We start from the raw sequence: 13,871 nt of genomic DNA on the forward strand, positions 1-13,871 counted from the left end.
ATAGAAAAACAATACTATTACAATCCTCATACAGTTAAACCAGCACTAATGACACACCTGCTACAAGTTCAAGATACACTGCTCACTCCTCTACAAAACAGTCACACCACCACCAAAACACAATCTCTAAACTGCCTACTAATAAATGCTTCATCACTCTCTAAAAATAAGCACCACATCTACGACCTACTCACTGACACACAACCTAAGATACTCTTCACAACATAATTATGGTTGGGAGATGACATGACTCCAGTGTTGCATGAAGCCGTTCCTTCAGACTATGAAACTATCACACAAAATTATATAGGCAAAAGAGGAGGTGGACTATCTGTTATATACAAGCAAACAATAAATCTTTGCAAAGCAGACAACTTTTCCATACAAGGTTGTGAGGCCCTCTACACCAAATGCAACCCTACACCAACTTCTTCCAGTAATTTCCTCCTCCTTTACGGACCATCACCTAGCAATGTAACATTCCCAGACATGTTTCTAGACACAGTTTCAAACCTTATAATACTATGCTCCACCTATGCATTCTTGGAGACCTAAACATTTGGGGGCAGGTTAAAGAGCCCCAGCGCCTCCTTGCACCACATTAGTGTCCTTTTTCTTATGTTAATGTGGCCCAACGAGGCCAAAATCACTGCACCAAATTTACAAAGTGGGGCAATGCATGCATTGCCCCACTTTGAAACCCTTTGCGCTACATTCTGCCTGTGTCAGGCCTAATGAATGCAAAGGGGGTGTGCCCATGTTAGGGGGGCTGAAAAAATGGTGTAACGAAATTTAAGAGAGTTCTTTAATTCATTTTTTTCAGCACTTGTATTGCCTGCTCAGAACGAGCATTAAAAGGAGGCGATCCATTGTTTACAGTGAGCCTCACTGTGCTTTGTAGCATTACCGCCAACATTTTTTACTTTAATGCTGCAAAGCTTTGAACTAGCGTAAAAAATATTGACGTTAGTTGCCCTAACTACTGCCATGGTGCTCTGTATCTTAGATATGGTGCACACATGGTGGCGTTAGGGGGATGTTAAGCGGGGCAAGAAAAGTGGCGCTGTACTGAGTGCAGAACCACTTTTCTTAAATATGGCCCTTTGTTTGATAAACCCAATATGCCCCATTCAAAAACCATCATTACTGGTCTGGTCACACTGAACCTACATTATATCGTACACAACCCCACACATGTAGCTGGACATTTCCTAGATGTCATTTTTATAAATCTAGAACAACTTACCTTTCAAAGGATTACTCTAGTCACATGGTCAGGCCACCATTTGGTAGATTTCTAACATAAAACACCATGGCCCGTATTTATACTTTTTGACGCTAAACTGCGCTAACGCAGTTTAGCGTCAAAAAATTCTGCGCCGGCTAACGCCATTCTGAAGCGCCATGCGGGCGCCGTATTTATTGAATGGCGTTAGCCGGCGCAAGCAGACCGGCTCTGCCTGGTGTGCGTGGAAAAAAACCACGTACACCAGGCAGCGCCGGCGTAGGGAAAAATGGCGTTAGGGCGTCTTAAAAATGGCGCAAGTCAGGTTGACGCTAAAAAATCGTCTTAACCCGATTTGTGCCATTTTTAACGACGCCCAGACGCCATTTACATGACTCCTGTCTTAGTAAAGACAGGAGTCATGCCCCCTTGCCCAATGGCCATGCCCAGGGGACTTCTGTCCCCTGGGCATGGTCATTGGGCATTGTGGCATGTAGGAGGGCACAAATCAGGCCCCCCTATGCCAAAAAAAAATATATAAAAAAAAAAAAATGTATACCACCTGAACTTACCTGAATGTCCCTGGGGTGGGTCCCTCCATCCTTGGGTGTCCTCCTGGGGTGGGCAAGGGTGGCAGGGGGGGGTCCCTGAGGGCAGGGGAGGGCACCTGTGGGCTCATTTTGAGCCCACAGGCCCCTTAACGCCTACCCTGACCCAGGCGTTAAAAAGTGGCGCAAATGCGAGTTTTTTTGACCCGACCACTCCCGGGCGTGATTTTTGCCCAGGAGTATAAATACGACGCATTTGCGTCGCCGTCATTTTTTTAGACGGGAACGCCTTCCTTGCATCTCATTAACGCAAGGAAGGCGTTCACGCAAAAAAATGACGCTATTTGCCCATACTTTGGCGCTAGACGCGTCTAACGCCAAAGTATAAATATGGCGTTAGTATTGCGCCGAATTTGCGTCGAAAAAAACGACGCTAATTCGGCGCAAACGGAGTATAAATATGCCCCCATAAATCTACACTCCCAAGACCACCTTACTTGCATCAACCTATCGACCTAGGTACAAACTCAATTTTGAATACATGAAAACACAACTAACAGCCAACAGAGATTTAGACACAATAAATTTGGTTCAAAAGCCTTAATAGTCGCTACAGGAAGCTTTTGATATTTTAATACCACTAAGAACAAAAAAAACGACAAAAGAAAACAAGTACACTGGAGAAATACAGAACTAAAAAAGATGACGCAAATCAGAAAGCTGCAATGAACCTGGCTCAAGACAAACTTCACTTATGCAAACCTAACATAATATACAACTCAACAATCAAAAAAAGCTAAACAAAAGCACTGTTGAGACAGAATTCAAAATTCGAAATCTGCAAATAAACAGTTTTGCACAGAAGGAACTAATCCCATTTCTCAAGAATTCACAGCCAAACTGGCAAATCATTGCACAACCAAAGCAGATATGTCAGATTCTAATTTAAAAGAAAGAAAAACCTCCAGCAACAACCCATTTACAAATATCCCCTTCATCAGTAGGCCAACCCACCCTCTGCATTCCTTCAAACAAATATCACAAAGTGAATTTATGGGGAAGCAAGCCTTTCGACTGCCCTTCTGACCCGTTTCCACCACACAATTTCAAAAACATTCTTTTATCTACCTCTGCTGACACACCAGTCAGAAGGCTCATCAATAGTTCTTTAGCTACAAAAATCTTTCCAGAAGCCCTAAAAGAGGCATTCATATACCCTTTATTAATGAAATGAAACCTGGACCTGCATGACCCCAACAACTAAAGACCAATTACAAATGGAACTTTCCTGGACAAACTGATAGAAAGAGCAGCTTTTTCCCAGATGTCAAAATTTATTAAAGATAACTCCACACTACCAAACTGGATTCTGCCAACAGAGAGCCACAGAATCTGCCATCATCGCTATCTGTGATACCTTAAAAACCTTAAAAACACAGTAGACTGCAATGGAGTTGCTACACTACTTCTCTTGGACCTCTTAGCTGACTTTGACACAGTTGACCATGACACCTTAATACAACGACTCTATGAAGCCGGCATAGAGGAGACTGCTCTTGACTGGATCATATCTTCCCTTTAAAGCAGAACAAATGTCATCCATACTCCCCCTTTCTCATCCAAACTGTACTTCACAAAAGCAGGTGTCACTCAAGGCTCAATCATCTCACCCACTCTTTTCAACATCTACATGAAGTAATTACTGGCAAAGGTCAATGAATTTCAGCTAACATGCTACAACTATGCAGATGACACACAAATACTCCTTAAATTGGGATGCCCCGAGACATTGAAAACTTATAAATCTTCAGTTGCCTCAGAGCTGATCGGAGGATGACATGGAGCCATCTCAAACTGAATGCTTCCAAAACAGAAAATCTCACATGCAGTGATTGGAAAAATTATGACCCACCCTGCACCTGGCCTGACGATCTGGGACTGCCTCCTAAAGTATCTACGGAAGTAAGAAACCTTGCAATTGCCATGGACTTCAAGTTAACAATGAATGCCCAAGTGGACAAATTAGCAAGATTAAGCTTCACCACCATGAAAACTCTGTGAAACATCTTCCCCCACCTGGGATTTTCACACAAGATCCAGGCTACTGTTTCTCTTGTACTGTCAAAACTGGATTAAGCCAATGGTCCCTACCATGGATCTTCGCTATCTACTATGAAAAGACTACAACTGATTCAGAACTCTGCTGTCAGACAATTTCTACATTTAAAGCCACATCTTCCCTATTTTGAGGGCCCCGCATTGGATATGGTTGCCAGAAGATCCTCCTTCAAGCTGCTTTGTATTACTCACAAAGCAATATAAGGAACAGGACCACTTCTCATCAGGAAAAAAAATCACCAAATGCTTTCAAGAATGGAACCACCACTCAAGATTGGCCCCTCACCTCAAAACTCTACTATACAAGAAAAAGATAATAGGTGATACATCTTTCTCTGTTCAAGCGGCCAAACTATGGATTTCTTTACCACCCCAAATATAAGATCCACAGATAACTATCTTAACTTCAGAAGACTTTCAAGAGTTGGCTCTTTCCTTCATAACCACCATACTGAAACAGCAATGTACTGCATATCCCTGTGTATGCAAACATTTATAATTTGATTATATGTATATATCTAGACATGTGTATTTCTTTGAACAACTATGTAAAACAACTATGTTTTTTTCTCTCAAAATATATACATACTCTTGAGGCCTGCTTACCAAACATACATATTACTTATTAGTAAATATCTATATCTATCTATCTATCTATCTATCTATCTATCTATCTATCTATCTATCTATCTATCTATCTATCTATATATACATACATATAGATTCATACACACATATATACATACATACACATTTTGCTGGGTGACAGTGATTGTATTTCACAACGGATTTATAATAAAGGAGACAAACTTTATGGAAGAATCAACTTTTCCTCGTTATTTTGCTGATGGTACATTTGGATACAGTGCAGGTGTTTGGTGAGTGGGTTTCACCATTTTGGAGTGTATAAATATATATATATATATATATATATATATATATATATATATATATATATATATTCCGATGCTTAACATGTTCATAGGTCATTGCATAGCTTCTATATAAGTATAAGATGATTTGATTAGCTGCTTATGAGTCTCTGTTTTTTAAAATCTATGACAATAGGTAAATATTATCCTATCTATAAGCATTTCACTTTTAAAATATTGAGGAAAATATAAAAAAATAATGTTATAAAAAAGACACAAATAAATTACCTTCAAATAACGCAACACTTGAGTCTGTGTTATACAATACAACTTTAAATCTCAATATGTTATCTTCCTTATACATATATCCCCTTGCTATGTAACTGTGTATCTATATATAAATAATTTTACTCCTACTGTGCAAGAGGAAAAAATCACTCTCTACAATGCACTATTCTGTCTCACCGTATACCTCTCTCAATCTATCCTATTTATACACTCTCTAACTCATCCCAAAACTCATTCTACAACAATGATCTTCAAAGTAACCCTGCCTTGATTCTTCCCTTTATTATGCATCCTGGCTCACCCCAAACCTCAGTTTACTACTATAACCTCCCAAACAACCCTTCTAAATTTTCCTTCAGGTATCTCTCCTTTGGCTCATCTCAAACCTCATTTTACTACTATGGTGTCCCTAATTCCTTTCTACAGACTCTTTCCTCCTCCATCTCTCCTTTACTAATTCCAAACCTACTCTGATCTCCCAATTAACACTTTCTGGATTCTTCCCCTTTCTATCCCTCCATGATTCTCTTCAATCCAACTAACAGACTCATATGCCCACCACTCATATTTCCCTATACTAAAATTAATACTACACTTATATTTCCCTAAATGAATCCACCACTAATACTTTTGGGGGTCTAGAGTAGCATGCTCCTTACTGAAAAGCGTTTTGATGCCTTGTCCGTGTTAGTAAGCCCTATAGAAATACAATTACAATTGCGATATGCATATATATATATATATATATATATATGTAAATATATATATATTTCTCTTTATAGGCAGATATAAATATTGTTGGAGGGTGGGTCATAACACTCAATAAATGATTGTCCAGTCTGTGCCTTTTCTTTTGATAAAGTAAAAGTAAATGTATCACACTCACACACACACTACTCAATACTATGACACAATTTACAAATATACACAAGTTGGTCGAATTACTTTTGGATGACATTGCGTAATCATTATTGTCTCTCCCAAGGGGAGATGTGAACCAACAACCTACATGGAAGAACATTTGCTTGTAGTCTAAAGCAATATTTGACTGAGTCTTGGGAGTGAGAGCACCTGATACTGGTAATAAAGTATATCTACTTTGATCAATGGTGACTGTCAGACTCATTATTCAAATAAGCACCAACCTAGGAACATGTCTAAGCAGGCTGGAGTGGTTGGCATTGCTCGGATCACTTTCAGCATTTTCTACGTATTCTACTCACACCCCTAAAGGGTGTGGGCCAAGGTTCATCCTAATCTACATTGAAATATTCAACATAAAAATAATGCACAGTTGACACAGTCCCTCAAGGTCATCAGTTGATTGTTAAACAAAATGTAATACCATCTTTCACCCCTAGAGATTGTCTTTACATTTTAAATCACATTTAGCAGAACATTCTACTATTTTAGCTATAGTCCCTGAGGGACTCCATTACTGTAAAAACACCTGAAATTACAGCCTTTCACCCTAGAGGGTGTTCACCATTCTAACAATCCTATTGTTTTTTTTTTTTTTTTTAAATCTGTTTATTAAACTTAATATAAAACAGGGTCTGGAAATAGCAGTACATTACATATATTTTGGTGAAAAGTCACCTATCTTCTAACGTTTGTACATTACATTACACAGCATAGTTATATTTCAGTGTACTGGCTTTCCATAAACATTCTATAACTAGTAACATTTGACATGATGATTAATATTCTTAGGTATATACTTTGGCGTCCATTATGATAGTGGGAGCGTGAAGCTGTACAGGCCCCGAGGGCTACATTACTGTATGTGCTCTTTGGTATAGGGGGATAGTTGTGTCATGGGTCGGACGATGGGTAAATGTGGTGTGGGCTAGGCCTAATGATGCAATAGTTTGGATCTATTCTTGGCAGAATCAGTTAATGTGTATAGATCTGGGGATAGCGTATTTTAAGATTATTGAAGTGTGTAGCTCATGGTGGGTATTTGTCATCCCTAGATTCAATTCTAACTACAAAGAGATCCCAATTTTCAATCCCACCTTGTGTCTGACCTCTATGCTGTGATTGCCTCAGAGTTTGAGATTCCGCCAATGTGTAATCATGCAAGTCACGTAGCCAAAGGGAATGGGGAGGGGCATTTGGGGCCTTCCAGTGTGTAGCTATCAGGCGTTTGTATGTCACGAATGCTAAATCTACAAACTTGTGGACATGTTTATCTTTTTTTTTGCGGTATCGTATATTAAGCAGACAGGATTCTGGAGTCTGGGTAAGCGGTTGGCCTGATAGGTCAATAGTTGTAGTGACGATTTGGTTCCAGCCAGTGTTGATCGTGTGACATTCCCAGACCATATGGTAGAAAGATGCTGCAGGGGCAGCGCATCTTGGACATATGGAGTTAGCTCCTGGGTATATTTTATGAATATGAGCTGGAGAGAGATAAGCCTGATGCACATAATTAAATTGTGTGTATCTTAGTCTAAAGTTGCGAGATACGGACTTGATCGAGGTGAGGGCTGTGTCCCAGGATTTTTGTGCTATTGGCGTAGGAAGAGCGGAATCCCAACGAAGTTTGACCTGGGTTAGAGCTTTACAGCTTCTTGATAGGAGGATTTTGTATAATTTTGTGACAGTGTATTTTGCCTCTCCCATAGAAAGTATTGCAGAAAGTAGGAGGGATTCGTTTGGTTCATTTTGACCACAGCCCCATATGTTGCGTAGGAGATTATTGATGGCATTGAATGTCAGAAAGGCTCGTGGCTGCATAACCCCCGCAGCCGTCAGATCTGCGAACTTGATTGCTCTGGATTCATTATATAGGTCACCTGTGTTCAGGGTATTAACCGTTCGTACGTCATGATGAGAGGATAAGGCGTGGAAGCCCGGTAGCTGTGATACTGGGATTAAGGGAGAATAGGGGAGGGGTGGCATTTTGCCTTGTACATATCTCTTCCAGCAATGTCTGGCTGAGCTAAGCAGGGGAGTATTATGTCGTAGGTGAGGGAGACCTGTTAATAACCATGCCAATATCTGCATAGGGGTTATGTAATCCATTATTGCTGTAACCTCCGGGTTAGACGGTTCGTTGAGCCATTTGGTGACCCATTGAAGTTGGGCTGCTGCATAATATAGCTCAAGGTTCGGCATTCCCAAACCACCTTCCTCTTGTGGGTATTGCGTGGTGTTTAGGGCTACTCTGCGTCTGTCTCTGCCCCAGAGTAAGTCAGTTAGTAGGGAATGTACTTTGTGGAAAAACGAGCGTGGTAAGGCCAACGGGAGTGCCGAGAAATAATATAAGAATCTCGGTAATATTAGCATCTTGACTATTGCTATCCGGCCCATGGGCGATAAGGGCAAGGAACTCCAAAATGCCAAGGAGCCTCGGGTGGAGCGGAGTAGCCTATCTAGGTTACCTTCTCTTAGGTCTGCCATAGAATGATACACTTGGACGCCCAAGTACTTGAAGGTTTGGTACGACCATAGTAATTGGTGCATGCGGGGTGGTGTTTGTTGTTCGGGGGGCAAACAAGTGAGGGGAAAGATACAGGATTTAGACCAGTTCACGCGTAAGCCCGATACAAGAGCGAACATATCTAGTATATGCATTATCTTGGGCAGGGAGTCAGAGTGGTTGCGTAAATATACCAGGGCGTCATCTGCATACAAGGAAATTATATGATATGTATCGAACTCCCTTATGCCCCATTTATGTGCATATCTCCTGAACTTAATTGCAAGTGGTTCCATAGCTATTGCGAACAGCAATGGTGAAAGCGGGCAGCCTTGTCTGGTTCCTCTGTTCACAGGAAAGGCTTCCGATACTACCTGGCCGGTTTTGACTCGGGCTGTTGGTTTGGAGTATAGTGTGGTAATCCAATTAATGAAGCCACTCCGGAATCCAAACGTCTTGAGGGTGCTAAATAGATATTCCCAGCCCAGCGTGTCAAACGCCTTCTCAATATCTAGTGACACAGTCACACTCTCTGGGTCAGTGGTGTTGTGCATGATACGAATTAGGCGCCTTATATTAATAAAAGTGTTTCTTCCCGGGATAAATCCCGACTGGTCGGTGTGTATCAAGTTTGGTAGATGGGGGAGCAATCTATTTGCTAGGATTTTTCCCAGAAGTTTGCAATCAGTGTTCAACAAAGAGAGTGGTCTATATGATCTGACGTCTAAAGGATCCCGCCCCGGTTTTGGTAGAACCACTATTAGTGCTTCCCTCATGGAGTCTGGCAATTGTTTTCTATTACGCGCTTCATTAAACACCTCTAACAGGGGTTGTAACAGGTAAGTGCTTTGTGAGTTATAATATTCTGGTGGTAAACCATCTGTGCCAGGGGTCTTGCCTCGTGCCATCTGAGAGAGGGCCAAGCGAAGCTCTTCAATAGTGATGGGGCCGTCTAGGATATCCGCGTTGTTGACGATGCTCGAGTTTTGGGGAATCTGAGTTAGGAATTCGGCCATTTGCTGTTCTGTGGGAGGGATAGAAGATTGGTATAACGTATGATAATACGTATAGAAGGCCTTGTTGATGTCAGCTTGAGTGTTGACCTCTATTCCTGTTTGTAGTTTGATAGCTCCTATCGGCGACGATTGCGGTGATTGACGCACCAACCACGCCAGTAGTTTGCCCGATCTGTCCCCCTCAGCATGTTGTCTCGTTTTGAAATGTCTGTAGTCATGTCTACCAAGACTATTGTCTGTCTCTCTGTATTTTGCTTTCAGTGATATAAGTGTTTCTGTCGGTGTATTATTTGTTGAGACTTCAATCTCCGCCCTATGTATTTCGGTTTCCAGTTTGAATAATTCTGAGGACAGCATTTATCTAATGCCCACCGATGCTGCTAGGCAATGCCCTCTAACTACTACTTTATGGGCATCCCATTCAGTAGCTCGGGTTGATGTTGTATTTTTATTTAGAGAGAAATAGGTAGACAGGCATGTGGCCAATTCTGTGTTAAAGGGGGGGTCAGTCAAGGTGTCTGGCTGTAGGCCCCACGTTGGAATGCGGGCATGAATATAGCCCCATAGCAGCATGGAGTATTGTGGATTATGGTCTGATATAGTGCGGGCTAGGTAGCCAGATGTAGTTACCTTTGGGATTATGTTAGATGTAGCGAAGAACATATCTAGCCTAGTGTAGAGTTTGTGTACTGGTGAATAAAATGAGTACTCGCGTAATGTGGGGTGGGAAGTTCTCCATATTTCAGTTAACCTGTTGTTAGCAGCCCATTCTATCAGATCAAGCGATGCTCGTTTAGCCGGGGCGCGTTCCAGTGGGGGGATAGAGCGGTCTTTCAAGATATCCAGAACGCATTTGAAGTCTCCGCCCCATATGGCATCTATTGCGGGGTCACTAAGCATGCTACTGCCCAGTGTCCCTAAAAAGTCACGTTGATTTGTATTAGGAGTGTATAAAGTTATCAGGGCCAGTGGGACGCCGTCTAAAATACCTTCTAGAACTACGTACCGCCCGTTTGGGTCGCACTGTTTGCGGGACACAGTATATGGGACCCCGGGGGCTATCCAGATTCCAGCTCCTCTGGCATATGACGAAAAGGTGGTCCCATATAATTGTCCTTTCCACTTTGTTTTAGTTAATGCCAACAAGGATTTATCTAAGTGGGTCTCTTGCAACATGGCTATGTGTATCTGGTGCCTCCTAAGATATGTATAAATCCGTTGTCTTTTACTTGCGGAAGCCATGCTCTTTACATTCCATGTTAAGGTTTTCTATTGTGTAGCATAGTGTTTATTTTGAGATGCCATGGAATTTGAGTAAGATATTCTGAAGGGATTCCACTCGAGGTTGTGCAAGCCCAATTTTTTTTGTTATTTGATATCTATACCCATCAATTAGCCTCTTAGCTACTGAAATGTGTGACCTACTTTTAAGGTTTACATTGTGGTGTGACGCTCTATAATTAGTACATGTCAATACATATAACAACATAACTTTCCATACAACTGCAGCTACAAGATCCACCATGTTTAACGGCAGTAGCAGATGTGATAAAAACAAGGGGGTAATAAAACTTGTCATCTTGGGGTAACAGTCCATATAGTGCGGAGGGTGTTCCATGGTTACGGGTAGTTGAGTGACTTAGAACCGGCCTATTTTGCGTATACTGGTGTCATTGCCAGATCTGAGCGGTGGCGGGCCGGGCACTCAAGACAGGGAAAATATTTATGCAATTACAAACGACAACAGTGTTTAATTAGGAACAGCAGATGAAATGGTATCCTATATATGGGAACAAATATTTATCAGATGTCATCTGCTGTTCTTGGAGTGAGGTTTGGGCCCCGATCAGTTTCCGTTGAGTCGGAGTTTAACTCTAGTTCAGGTTCAGCTTCTGATTGCTCAGAGAAAGATGTCGGTGATGCATTGGCAAAACGCTGCGCAGACTGTAGCAGTAGCGATCTTTCAACTCGTGATTGTTCAGGGGAGGGTTTGTTGCCTTGTTTACTGCGAGGTTTACGTTTATTTCTCGGGGGTAGGCTTTTGTCATTAGGGGGTAGTGGGTCAGCTAGTCCTTTTGCATGAAGCCATGTCCATGCGTCTTCAGGAGTTGTGAAAAATAGAGTACGAGTGACGTCTTGTATTCGGAGTTTAGCGGGGAACAGCAAGGAGTATTTAATATTGTGCTCTCTGAGGCGCTCTTTGACCCGGTAGAATGAGTTTCGTTTTTTTTGTACCTCCACTGTGAAGTCCGGATAGGCAGTTATTTGCGTGTTTTCAAAGTGAATTGGGTTCAATTTTCAGAATAGTTGTAGTATAAGGTCTCTATCGCGGTAGTTCAGTAGTTTTGCTATGAGGGGACGTGGATGGGCACCCGGTGGTGGGGGTCTACCCGGTATCCTATGGGCGCGTTCTATTGAAAAGAACTTTGGAACATTATTTTTCAACACCGTTTCAGTCAGCCATTTTTCGATAAAGAGTTCTGTATTTGGGCCCTCGGCGCGCTCTGGAAATCCCACGAATTGGATGTTATTACGGCGCGATCTGCCTTCGGCTTCTTCGGCTCTTCGCTTAAGTGTCTCAACTTCTGTTGTTATGGCGCTTAATTGGGATTTAACTTCTAACATAGATGGTGTAAGGTGTAACGTGTCTTTTTCAAGCTCAGCGACCTTTTCTGCCAGCGCCTGCTGGTCCGCACGAAGCAGGTTAACATCTTCTGTAATTGAGCCAATCTTCGCTTCCAGAGTTGTTTTAGTATCCAGTATGGCTTGCAGCACTTTTTCGAATTGTGTTGAGTGCGTTTGCAATGTCTCTTCCATTTTCTGAAGGGTTTGGTATGTGACTGTGGCCCCGGAGGCTAGAGGCGGTTTGGTTGGGTCCATGGTTTCAGGGGGCGCACGTGGGGTCTTTGGTTTTCCCATCATATGGGTCACGTTTAAAGTTATTGCTGAATTCTGACTTCAGCGTTGTGTTGTTTAGTTTTGTCTCAGAGGCTAAGTGCTGCGGCGTCGGCGGTGTGTCACTTGCGATGTATAGGAGTTAAACAACGGCACGATGTCTGTGGATGCCAGGCGGCCTCCCTTCTTCCCTACTCTACGCACTCGCCAGCCGGCGCTACCAATGACTGTTCCTACTGCAGTTAATTTCTGCGCTGTTGTTGCATCGGCTCTTCGTCAGCCTGCCTACTAGGCACTACTTTTCGTTGCTTGCCCTTGTTGTGATGATCTGGCACGTTCTCACGTTTCTACAGCCTACCATGGCTAAATCGCGTTGCTTTCGCCCCATCAGTAACAGTATTACTATATATCCGACAGTTTTCCAGCCATTAATTCTGTCAGCCAGGGGCTAAACTGTCCTCTAGAGGAATACAGAAGATCTTCGGAGCGCGCCGTTCAGCCCGCCCAGTATCCCTCGATCGGGCGTACACCGGGGAGGGAGTCCCCAAGGCTCGCACTTACCGCCTCTTGGGAGCTCCACAATCTCAAGCCAGCGCGGCTCCGGCCGCCTCAGTTTTCCAGATCAGAAGCGCTCGGGTGCTTCTCAGCACTATCACGCGACAGAGGAGGGCGCGTGAGCGTCTCCCGGGCCCGGCACGAGTCAGGCATCCCGGGCAGCCTCCTCGGGTCTGTACGCGTTGCCGCCTCCGCTCCGCTCCGCTGGTTCCGCAACTGGGGAGAGATGGTTTTCACCCCCGTAGCGGATCAGGACGTCTTTTTACTGCATCTCGCTCTTACTGCTTCTTGGGAGCTCCGTGATCTATAACAAGCGCGTCACCTGTCGCCACAGTTTTTCAGATCATAAGCGCTCGGGTGTTTCACAGCGCGATCGCGCGACAAAGGAGGGTGCCGCGAGCGTCCCTCGGGTCTGGCGCGAGTTAGGCGTCTTGGGCCGCTCCCTCAGGTCTGTGCGCGTTGCCGCCTCCGCTCCGCTGGTTCCGCAATCGGGGAGAGATGGTTTTCACCTCCGTAGCGGATCAGGACGTCTTTTTTGCAGAATCCCGCACTTACTGCTTCTCGGGAGCTCCGCGATCCATAGCCCGCGCGGCTCCGCCCGCCCCAGGTTTTCAGTGCAGAAGCACTCGGGTGTTTCACAGCGCGATCACGCGACGGAGCAGGGCGCCGCGAGCGTCTCTCGGGCCCAGCGCGAGTCAAGCGTTTTGGGCAGCTCCCTCGGGTCTGTGCCAGTCCCTGCCACCGCTCCGCTGGTTCCGCAACTGGGAGGGGATGGTTTTCACCCCCGTAGCGGATCAGGACGTCTTTTAACAGGATCCTAATTATAGGCCGGGTCGGGGCTGCGGTTTATACGTCCGACCCGGTCGCCATCTTGGACACGCCCCCCTAACAATCCTATTGTTAACACCATTCAGGCCACAAGGACTG

This window comes from Pleurodeles waltl, chromosome 1_2 (assembly GCF_031143425.1).
Source record: "Pleurodeles waltl isolate 20211129_DDA chromosome 1_2, aPleWal1.hap1.20221129, whole genome shotgun sequence".
In the NCBI taxonomy this organism is placed as follows: Eukaryota; Metazoa; Chordata; class Amphibia; order Caudata; family Salamandridae; genus Pleurodeles; species Pleurodeles waltl.